Source organism: Ostrea edulis, chromosome 8 (genome assembly GCF_947568905.1).
Source record: "Ostrea edulis chromosome 8, xbOstEdul1.1, whole genome shotgun sequence".
Lineage (NCBI taxonomy): Eukaryota > Metazoa > Mollusca > Bivalvia > Ostreida > Ostreidae > Ostrea > Ostrea edulis.
The window spans coordinates 76,522,597-76,535,038 of NC_079171.1; the positions used below are offsets into that span (position 1 = coordinate 76,522,597).

The following is a 12,442-nucleotide window of genomic DNA, read 5'->3' on the forward strand; positions in this document are numbered from 1 at the left end:
CGCAAATTCTATGGTCGTTATAACGATCTAGTTCGTCAATTCAACCTCGAATTGGGTCAAATGCTGTCTGACGTGTTTCATACCGATTGTTAAGCCGTTCTTGCACACTGATTTTGACTGCGGATAACTCCGTTTACCTGATCAGGATATGGAGCTCACGGCGGGTGTGACCAGTCAACGGGGGATGCTTACTCCTCCTATGCACCTGATCCCACCTCTGGTGTGTCCAGGGGTCCGTGTTTGCCCAACTATCTATTTTGTATTGCTTTTATGAGTTATGAGATTGATCACTCTTCGTTATCTTCACTTTACATAAAAGACAGTGTGCAATGATGGTGTACCACAGAGCTGAATCGACCTTTGATTCCAATCTAATTCCTTAACCCTAGTTCTGATTTAATTCTGCAGAGTTCTGCTGAACAGACGATTCCAGTTGTATTATTCAAGTCAATCTATTTACACAACTCTTCCCCTTTAATAACGTTTGATTTACAATGTGAAACTTAATGACCCAATTTTAAATTAACGTCCCTAGATTTTACCTGTATCATGATCAATGGTAAACCACCTGTTAAACAAACATTTTACGATAGTTCTCAGGTGGATTAAAATTAGCAGAGACCATGATCTGCAGTCACCTGAGAAAGCTGTTTCGATAATAATAATAGACAATAATTACCGACATTTTTATTGATGTATTACCTTCGAAATATCAAACATTTGTCATATGCACAGTCGTTAAATAGTCAATGTTGGTACAGAAATGAAAGTCAGTATACCCAAATAAGAGATATGTTTTATGATTCTATTTCAGATCGCATTCGCTCGATTTCAAAATGTTCTGTAACAATTGTAAAACTCGTTATATATTGACCACTAGAAATTCATTTAGTTGTAATTTCACCGGATATACTTTATGCACCAAAACCTTTCAGAATTTGACCTATAAATCTTCTAACGTTGTCTCTTGCTGTGCCATTCCGGTATGTCAGCGGACTTTTGTCTGTACGCAGTGGTCATTTTCATTCATATATTAGTTCGATATATCCCTGTGGTCTCGATGTCTGGGACGTCACGGAATCCTCCTTGTCTCCTTAGTGATTGGGTATTTTATTGAAGATAAATAATGACGACATGCTTGCGGCTCGGCTTTGTGACATGCGAGGTGGTTTTGGCTTCTCCGTCGTCAGGCTACTGACAAACAAGCTGATGTTGCAGGGGTTTGAATAGTCTCGATCTAATAGAATATACTGGTGATAATGGAATATTGCTAATAAATATGAGAAGTTGACGATGGCGAAACTGAATTAATTAGGGTTAGGGGCATAAAATTGAAGAGTTAGATTACCGTTAATATCTGTTTTCCATAAACTATTTAAGTAGGAAGCAGAAGTGGATGACTCTTTGATGGCTTTCATTTGGAGTTCAGAGGGACATATTGAATTGACCCATGAATGAAAAGTATCATCGTTAAAAGATGAAATGTAGTCAATGTATTTAAATGTCGAATGGAAGATCACAGCAACAAGATATTTTTTTCTTCTCACGTAGAGTTTTGAATGAATTCTGCTTAATATGAATATAAAAACAGGTCAGCTAACAAAGGAGTACATTCCATGCCCAAGAATATAAAGAATATTTATGAGGATGTCTCAGTGAGAAACATGCAAAATGGTCCAGTAACAAAATTCTCTGTTTGGATTCAATCTTTGCCAGTAGTATCTAGAATGAATGAATTAAAATTCTGAAAATTTTATCTCGATCATTCTACTGGTACAAGGTGTATACCTGTTTCTAAATATAGACCTTCTGTAACAAGATTTTAAGTCAAATTTTACTGGTTTTGCCCAAGAATATAAAGAACAACATTTAAAAGGATGTTTCCTGACTTCCTAAATGTTGGTCGGTCCTTCGGATGAGACCGCAAAAACCGAGGCCCCGTGTCACAGCGGGTGTGGCACGATAAAGATCCCTCGCTGCTCAAATGCCATAAGCGCTGGGCATAGGCCTAAATTTTGCAGCCCTTCACCTAATTTCTGTGGGAAAACGAGGGGGTTATTTATATTTGGTCTTTCACAAAATTATGATGCGTATGATGAAAAAATAAAAAAAAAGTTTGATTTTTGTGCGATTTACTAATGTAAGGCATTTCACTCCTCTTGGGCATCTAGCTATTTTACAAAATGAAGTGACGCATGCGCTGAAGTAATTGTTTATCATGGAAGCAAATTTGATAGCGAAAGGATGTAGTGTTTGAAATGACGACGATTATGGTTGCTTTAATGTGGAATTGAATGATTTTAATTGTATTCCTTTGCGGCAAAATCATTTATGAATTGATTTATGTAAGTTTTCGAACGATTCACATGAAATGTAATGTAAGCTGAAATAAATTCAAACCGAAGCGCCACTGATTTTCCACACCCTTTATGAAGGCTTGGACAGAAACAAGGGAGTAGGAAAGACCGAATATAAATAACCCCATCGTTTCCACAGAAATTACCGAAATGGAGGCTACCATGCCTCCCAAAATCCTTGCTTTCATTAATAATTATAATTATTCATCTGTATAGTTAATTCATCCACGTGATCAGCTTGATTTACTGTGGACTGCCGCTCCAAAATCCGCTCTTAATTATGCTCAAATACTGCTGGGCTTTGTAATCATTTTATTACTCGAAACATTGTCGAGTCATCCGATATGGTATGTCAAACGTTGCAATATTTAATCTTTTCCATTTGTATTGAATAATTGTTCCATTTGTATTCTATATTTCCCATTTGTATTGTATAATTTGAATATTTTTATTGATTTGTGTGTGTTTTGTCTTTGTCTTTCTTTCCGAAATGCACGCGTGACAATAGCTTGGCATAGGGCCTAGTTGTCAACAATTTAACGTAACATAATTTGTCTAATCCAAAAATAAATAATGATTGCACTAATTATTTTAGAAAAACAGCGCCAATTACAGATGTATAAAGGAATAACATAGCCAAACAGTTTGTAGACAGCGACCCATATAAACATTATTTACTCACAATATTGCCGATGTCATTCACGCTTTACTCGCTATATTTGGGTATTTACATCGTTATATGTGTGCACTGGTGGCGAACACATATAAAACTCGGACAATTTGTCAACATCGATTTAAATGTTGCCCATGGTAAATAAATTAGGCCCCTAAAAGTTGAGTTTTTAATCATATCTCGCAGTACTTTCACAATTCGAAGGGCGCATGTGACGTCACTGTACCACGTGACAACCTACCTGATTAACTTGACTTTGAAATCGGGGCTTAGATTTTAGTCTGTATTGTGGTTAATTATCGCAGAATTTCGGCGAACGAACAATTAGAATTAATTACTATAAGCATAAAGAAGACGAAATGCATATAATGTTGTTACTCTGAAAACATGAGATGTGTCCTTTGTTTATGTCTTAGGTTTGAAGCGGCAATGACAGTAACGTTTCCTGAACTCACGACCTCTGGCCCACAAACCAAACAGGACTAGTTATCTTTAAAAATACGTAGCTAGCCCTAATAATGGCAACCCCCCCCCCCCTGATCATTTTTAGCTCACCTGAGCTGAAAGCTCAAGTGAGCTTTTCTGATCACCCGTATTCCGGCGTCCGTCCGTCCGTCCGTCTGTCCGACTGTAAACTTTTCACATTTTCAACTTCTCAACAACCACTGGGCCAATTTCAACCAAAGTTGGCACAAAACATCCTTAGGTAAAGGGAATCCTAAATTGTTAAAATAAAGGGCCAGGCCACTTTCCAAGGGGAGATAATCAAGAAAAAGTAAAAATAGGGTAGGGTCATTAAAAAATCTTCTCAAGAACCACTGGGCCAGAAAAGATGAAATTTATATGAAAGTTTTCTTATATAATGCAAATTCTAAAAAGTTAAAATCATGGCCCCCGGGATCGGATGGGGCCACAATAGGGGGTCAAAGTTTTACATACAAATATATAGGAAAAATCTTTAAAAATCTTCTTCCCAAGAACCACTGAGCCAGAAAAGCTGAGATTTATATGAAAGCTTCCTGATATAGTACAGATTCTAAATTGTTAAAATCATGGCCCCCGGGAATTGGATGGGGCCACAATAGGGGGTCAAAGTTTTTTTTGGGTTTTTTTTTTTTTTGGTTTTTTTTTTCTTGTTTGATATAGTGCAGATTCAAGTTTGTTAAATAATGGACCCCGGGGATTGGATTGGGCCTCAAGGGGGCATCAAAGTTTTACATACAAATTTATAGGAAAAATCTTTAAAAATCTTCTTCTCAAGAACCACTGAGCCAGAAAAGCTGAGATTTATATGAAAGCTTCCTTATATAATACAGATTCCAAATTGTTAAAATCATGGCCCCCGGGGGTCGGATGGGGCCACAATAGGAGATCAAAGTTTTACATACAAATATATAGGAAAAATCTTTAAAAATCTTCTTCTCAAGAACCACTAAGCCAGAAAAGCTGAGATTTATATGAAAGCTTCCTTATATAATGCAGATTCTAAATTGTTAAAATCATGGCCCCCTAGGGTAGGATGGGGCCACAGTAGGGGATCAAAGTTTTACATACAAATATATAGGAAAAATCTTTAAAAATCTTCTTCTCAAGAACCACTAAGCCAGAAAAGCTGAGATTTATATGAAAGCTTTCTGATATAGTGCAGATTCTAAATTGTTAAGATCATGGCCCCCGGGGGTCGGATGGGGCCACAATAGGGGTCAAAGTTTTACATACAAATGTATAGGAAAAATCTTTAAAAATCTTCTTCCCAAGAACCACTGAGCCAGAAAAGCTGAGATTTATATGAAAGCTTCCTGAAATAGTACAGATTCTAAATTGTTAAAATCATGGCCCCCAGGGATTGGATGGGGCCACAATAGGGGGTCAAAGTTTTTTGGGGGTTTTTTGGGGTTTTTTTCGTTTTGTTTTTCTTCTTGTTTGATATAGTGCAGATTCAAGTTTGTTAAAATAATGGACCCCGGGGATTGGATTGGGCCTCAAGGGGGCATCAAAGTTTTACATACAAATTTATAGGAAAAATCTTTGAAAATCTTCTCAAGAACCACTGAGCCAGAAAAGCTGGTATTTATATGAAAGCTTCCTTATATAATGCAGATTCTAAATTTTTAAAATCATGGCCCCCGGGGGTCGGATGGGGCCACAATAGGGGATCAAAGTTTTACATACAAATATATAGGAAAAATCTTTAAAAATCTTCTTCCCAAGAACCACTGAGCCAGAAAAGCTGAGATTTATATGAAAGCTTCCTGATATAGTGCAGATTCTAAATTGTTAAGATCATGGCCCCCGGGGTCGGATGGGGCCACAATAGGGGGTCAAAGTTTTACATACAAATATATAGGAAAAATCTTTAAAAATCTTCTTCCCAAGAACCACTGAGCCAGAAAAGCTGAGATTTATATGAAAGCTTCCTGATATAGTACAGATACTAAATTGTTAAAATCATGGCCCCCGGGGATTGGATGGGGCCACAATAAGGGGTCAAGGTTGTTGTTTTTTTCTTTTTTTTTTCTTGTTTGATATAGTGCAGATTCAAGTTTGTTAAAATAATGGACCCCGGGGATTGGATTGGGCCTCAAGGGGGCATCAAAGTTTTACATACAAATTTATAGGAAAAATCTTTAAAAATCTTCTTCTCAAGAACCACTGAGCCAGAAAAGCTGATATTTATATGAAAGCTTCCTGATATAGTGCAGATTATAAATTGTTAAGATCATGGCCCCCGGGGGTCGGATGGGGCCACAATAGGGGTCAAAGTTTTACATACAAATATATAGAAAAAATCTTTAAAAATCTTCCCAGAACCACTAAGCCAGAAAAGCTGAGATTTATATGAAAGCTTTCTGATATAGTGCAGATTCAGGTTTGTTAAAATCATGGCCACCTGGGGTAGGATGGGGCCACAATAGGGGATCAAAGTTTTACATACAAATATATAGGGGAAATCTTTAAAAATCTTCTTCTCAAGAACCATTGGGCCAAAGAAGTTCACATTTACATGAAAGCTTTCTGACATAGTGTATTCAAGTTTGCAAAAACCATGGCCTCCAGGGGTAGATTTGGGGCCATAATAGGGACTACGGTTTTACATGCAAATAGATATGGAAAATCTTCTGATATGGACCAAGGTGACTCAGGTGAGCGATGTGGCCCATGGGCCTCTTGTTTTAATAGAACTTTCCAGAAAAGTATGCACATTTTTAATTTTTATTTAGTCAGAATTCAGTAGATTCGGGGGACTTAATTCGGCCCTTCGGTCCCCACCAATTGTTAACATCGAGTTTGGTTTGTTACAACTATTCAATGGATTAATCTCAAGTTATCGTTTATCGAATTTGGTAATGCGCGAGATGTTAAAGAGGTCAAGTTCAGGATCCACGTTTCGCAGGAATGTACCGTATTTGCTAAGTGCAATGGCGTAACTCCCCCCCTCCCAATTCATTTATCGCTTTTATGCGTCTAATGTGATCAGCATATTCAAACTAGTCTCCTATTTAACCACTGGCTGATCTAGATAATTCTGAGCGAAAGGATGCAGTAAACTGCTGGATGTCTGGAGACTTCTTAAGATCCCTAGTGAGTCCAGTGCAAAGCCTTGGTGGAGGGGGGTTGCAGGGGGAGGGCGAGGTCCCCTGAAACAAGTACGTTCTGACAAAATAAAACGTACATGCATGTTTTTTTCGACATTTCTATACAAAATGTCATATTTGTGAAGGGAGGGAGGGGAGTGTCTCCCAGCGCAAGATTCATCATTGCTAGCTACATGTATGTTCAACTAGTCCTTATATGGAACCAATCGCTGTGGTTCAGTGATATATAGTCTAGTCAATCTAGCTCATAAATGAGCAAAACCTCAAACTAATTGCAACAGAAATGAAATTTTGATTATTCATGCAAGAAAACACATGCAAACAACATATTAAAAATCGGCTTTTGTATTTCCATGGGAAAATTGGAATTTTGGGGTAAAATGATGTGTTTTTCATGAAAATCGCTAAAAACTGGAAATTGAAGAAAATGTCCATTTTATGTAACATACAGTAAAAATAATCTCAAATTTCAACCTGGAAATGTTCGATTAAAATTTTTACAGCAGAATATATTCTTTCCTTGACTGTAATTTTGGGGTAAAATCTTGCTTTTTTGAATATAATTGTTAAAGATTGAAATTTTAAGAAGAAAACCTACATTTTGTCATACATTTGAGTCTACCAATAAAAAAATGAAGTTAGGATTTATTTTAAAAACTGCTCAACAGGTAATATATATAAATTATTGGCAATATATATGAAAAATACCATTTTAGGTAGGAAAACCTACCTTTTTCTAAAACAAAAATAGTGAAAAACTGGAAATGATAGGAAATGACTGTTTTATAGAAGAGATGACATTGATCTTATAAATGTAAGAATAAAACGTCCAAATACACAACTAAACTTTTCTGCACCAAAATTTATTTTCCCTTTCCGAATTTTGGGTTGAAATCTTCATTTTCCAACAAAAATCGTTAAAAACTGGATTTTGGAAGAAAATACTTTTTCCTGTCCATTAGGCATATATGAGTTACCACATGAAGATTTAAACATTAAAATAAACTGTTAACACAAAATAAATGCCCCTTCAAAAATGATCTGTTAAAGATGACCTACATTTTTGCAGTTACTCCCCTTACATCGGAAGTTGGAGGCGCGCTTACCATTCCGGTCCTATGTTTCACATAAATACATGTAGTATTTTAAAACAAACAGTGTATAGTAAAGCTTACGTTACCAAATTCTTTATTAAGCTGATTTTTAACAGTTTGTACTACATCTATGACGAAACAAGGTTCAGTTTCTTCGATTTTATAAAGAAATCCTTAATACGTGCACTTCGTCAAATTCTAGAGTTTGGGAAAGAGGGGGGGGGGGGTTATAGCCGTATTTGATGTTTAGTTCTATCCAAATTATTGTGCAATTAATACCGAGAATTTCAGAAGTAATCTGTTTTAAAAACAATGGACACATTGAATTAAAAGCAAAATGAATCAGGCACGCAACATCGTAAAAAATATGGGGAGGGGGGTTGAAGATAATTTCACAATATTGCCTGAAAATTGACAAGTTAATTCTAATCCAAAGTTATAAAAGTCCTTGATGGTGTGTGTGGTAGTGGTGGTGGTGGTGGGGGGGAGGGGCTAAGGTTGTTCTCTCAGTTCAATTTTACACTTCCACTGTGTACAGTTCACGACAATGCTATTTTTAAAAAAAAAAAGAAGAGGAGGGGGGGGGGGGCAACCAATCTGTTTAAAAATCGACCTCTGTACGTAAAAATTTATCAACTTTGCATGTAATGATGAAAGGTGTAGAGCCATTATTGCTACGTGCTTGATAATTATATAAGTGATCATTTGAGTAATTGCAGTACAGTTCAGTCCATATTTTTACAAGTACAACGGCTAGTGTCAAAACGTTCAAAAGTTTATCTGGCGCGACTTGTAATTTAGTTTTAACGGATACGAGAATTGCTGAAAGCAGTGATAAGCCCCAGTTCGAAGGATCTAAATTAATCATTTCTTTAGTCCACTCTATGACTTAAAAAAAGTCTTGCAGTGCTCCTCTTCTGAAGCTGTAGTTAGTAGTTAGTGGGAATGATTGAACTTATAAAAATGATATTGTGTTAAACAATTCTTCACAAAGCAAATCTCCTATAAGTGTCTTTATGGTATTCCATCGTACAAAGTCGATATGACATCGACACCAGAATATATCTTTTTCTCTATGAAATCCTCATATAGGAAGGTGAAGATAACGAACAGTGATCCATCTCGTAACTCCTATAAGCAATACAAAATAGAGAGGTGGGCAAACACGGACCCCTGGATATACCAGAAGTGGGATCAGGTACCTATGAGGAGTAAGCACCCCCTGTTGACCGGTTACACCTGCCGTGAGCTCTACATCTTAATAAGGCAAACGGAGTTACCCTTATTCAATATCATTGTGCCAAAAACGGCCTAACAATCTATATGAAACAAGTCAGACAGATTTGACCCAATGATAGGTTGTATTGGCAAAGTAGATTGTTATAACGACCATATAATTCGCGAAATGCTGACTTTAAACGAAACAGTTGAAACTCCTTCACCATCAACTTGTTTGTCAGTAGCCTGCCTCCATTTAAAAACTAATCATATACAGAATTTTTTCGCGATTTGTCTACATTTTGACCATACAGGACCTGTTCCGATGTCGAACATTCTTGACGTTGTGTCGCATCCTGTGAATGCATGTAGAAAGGGCAAGGATTGACAAACTTCGTTTCCTAAAAAGACGTCTGGTTTTAACGATATTCTTCACTTAGGGACAAGATAAAAAATTCAATGTCTCACAAAAAACTAAGTTCATATAGTTTTCACCAAGACCCCCCCCCCCCCCCCCTTTACAACTTAATCTGACAAATGTTGAAACTAATCGAATAACAAGAAAAGAAACGTACTAATATATATAACACTCTGTATACCTTTTCTACTGTTTATTCACAAATGAAAGTGTACATTAAATCTATTAAATGTTCATTAATATGTTTTAAATATTATGTGGTATTCAACAGTCGCTTGTCTTTTTCCTTTTTCCACTAAAGTGTTATCGATGTCGGATGACAGAAACTTACGGGAGTTTTTATTCCCCTCCCCCTAACTAATTGAATTTAAATTTTCATCCGACATTGATCTCGTCCCTTAGGGCAATTATGTTTATTTCAGAGTTCGTTGCTATTTCTGTGCTTTATATAAAGATATTTCAAACACAAAGTGCATTTTGTATGATCCTCTAAAATTTACGATAAATAACTGTATCCCATTTCCATTCTCAATGATCGTGTGCCAGCGTGGCGAGAATTCCATTGTCATCGAAAACAAGTTTTATCTTGAATAGATGGCCGGGCGGTCTAGCGCGGTGTTCGCATGCTGCTAGGAGATGTGGTTCCGCAGGCCGTGAGCCCAATACTAATTAGAAAGAGAAACTACTCGATTTTACATCAAATCATGATTCTATATGCGCAAGTGTTTACTTACATTGATTTTTATTATTTATATTATCAATGTTTTATTATCATTATTATTACCCATGAATGACTCCCCAAACCTGAATTTGAAAAAGAAAAGCAAAAACACTTTACTTACTTAGTTTTATAAAAGTTTTTAATACAAAACGCTTGCTCAAATGATGAAGATACAAAATAACTGAAACTTTTAACCTGAATGGCTTTCCATACTTTCTTTTTTAACAACCGTAATTCCCCCTTGTAAATTGACACTAATTCTTTAAGAGTTTATTCATAATTGATTATTCATAACTTCTAAAGTAAATATTGTGCTTTATAATTAAAATTAATTCAATAGAGGGTCAAACAAAATATTTTGAAGCTTTATTCGTGAAAGTTTCCCGGGAATGGAAGTCGGCAAAGAATATGAGATGCTGAGCAATATTGGATGTATATAGAAGGTCTTAAAATCACCGTTTTAATACAACTGTTAAGCTGTTTAATCGCGTTTTTGATTACATGCACTTTAGATCGTCGTGTATAACTTTATTCCGATGACTGTCACAGTTAAGTTACTCCCCTTTACATGTACGGCGTGCCGTAAACACCACAAAATATCGATAGTTTACTAAAACATTTAAGTCTAAATTTGAAATATTTCCCATTTTTTGTATGTTGTTAATCACGCATTTGTTTATCAAATTCCATCGAGTTTGTCTCTGTTGCAATTACTTTGAGGTGATTTGCTAGATTGACTAGACTACCCCTGCTACGCCACTGTGCGCGTACATGTAGCATAGTAAGTCTATTTGTGGTACGTCACCTACAGCTGGTGACGGCTAAATATAAGTGTGACCTAAACTAATGAAATCCTTCGTAACAAATCAAAATAAACAATCCCTCGGATGCAATACAAATGAAAGATTTTGCAATGCAAATGGAAATTATACAATGCAAACGAAAAGATTATATAATACAAATGGAAAATGTAAAATACAAATGGAAAATTATACAATACAAATGGAAAATATAGAGTACAAATGGAAAATTATACAATACTAATGGAAAAGATCAAATATTGCAACGTTTGACATGCCGTAGTATCACATATTTCTTAAAGTACTTAGAATAATCGTGTGCTGCAATAGCAAACATACCATACTTTTCCATAATCCGAGACAAAAATACAAATGGTGGTGTGTTTTCAGTCTGCTCAGCAAAGGCAAGAGAATAACTGCTCACACACAGTCGCATGTTATTGAGGACCGGTGTTGTAGCATGGACTTCACCCCGCATAGACTTTTCCCCCGAAAAGATGGGCCTGGCATAGAATTTCCCCAAAGGAAGAATTAGCCCGGGCCCAATTCCCCCCTCGCAAAAATCGTCCTAGTATAGAATTTCCCCCTAAATGACAGTACGCCTCCCCCCTTCTTACATTTTAGCTATGTATCCGTTTCCAGTTCTATTACTAGAATTCTCTTCCTTATCTAGACCCAGAAATTCTTCTTCTTATTCTTTTATTTTGAGCAGGGTCGTGTATCACAATCATCATCTTATGTTGTTGGGTTGTTGTTTTTTTAAAGAAGAAAAAAGAGGAAATTATTCAAATCGTGTAATGGTATATCAAAATTCATTAATACATCTCAAGTCTTTGCTGTTATCTACCAGTATCTAACATCTGAAATAGTGAAATTGGGAAGAAGCTAATGTCTTCTTAATTTGAAATTTCGCATTTAAATAAATGGGAAAATTAAATTACTTTTATTTTTACAGTGCATCTAATTTACTTTTTAGATATTTTAATTGCATATCTTTTTGTCGACTTTTTACGAAAACCCTAATGACATTAGCCATCGTTAAAGTCTTTTGGGAAACATATTGTATTTACTATATGCAATTCAAAGTTTTCAGCGTGTAAAACCAAATTCAACATCTTAAAAAAATCCTTTATTTTATGAATATCATAATATTAATGAGCGCATATCTATTTCATTAAATTATAACAATTTAACAGCTCATATTTTGTTTCTTTGTGTAACTTTTTTTTTATAACATGTACCTCTTCATAGCAATAATAACAAATTTCATTGATTATTATCTTCAATTGCATGGGTTTGCTTCATTCTATATTTATTCAAAAGCTTCTACATGAGAAGAAAAAGATTCCGGTCGATGAAATCCGGAAACAGGAGGGGGGAAATTATATACCAGGGTGGTTTTTCCACCCAGGGGGAAATTCTATACTGAATTTGTACATAGGGGGAACTTATATACTGGGGCGCTTTTTTCCCCTATGGGGAAGATCTATCCCGGGCCCGTTTTTCCAGGGGGAAAGTCTATGCGAGGGAAAGTCTCTGCTACAACGTCGGCATACTAGAAACTT

General features: G+C 36.0%; 1 protein-coding gene across 2 annotated transcripts in view; it reads left to right on the forward strand.

Annotated features, from left to right (window-relative positions):
• The window catches only part of LOC125667384 (uncharacterized), a 44,691-nt gene that overhangs the window by 30,493 nt on the left and 1,756 nt on the right, over positions 1-12,442 (forward strand). The gene's annotated exons all lie outside the window — the stretch shown is intronic.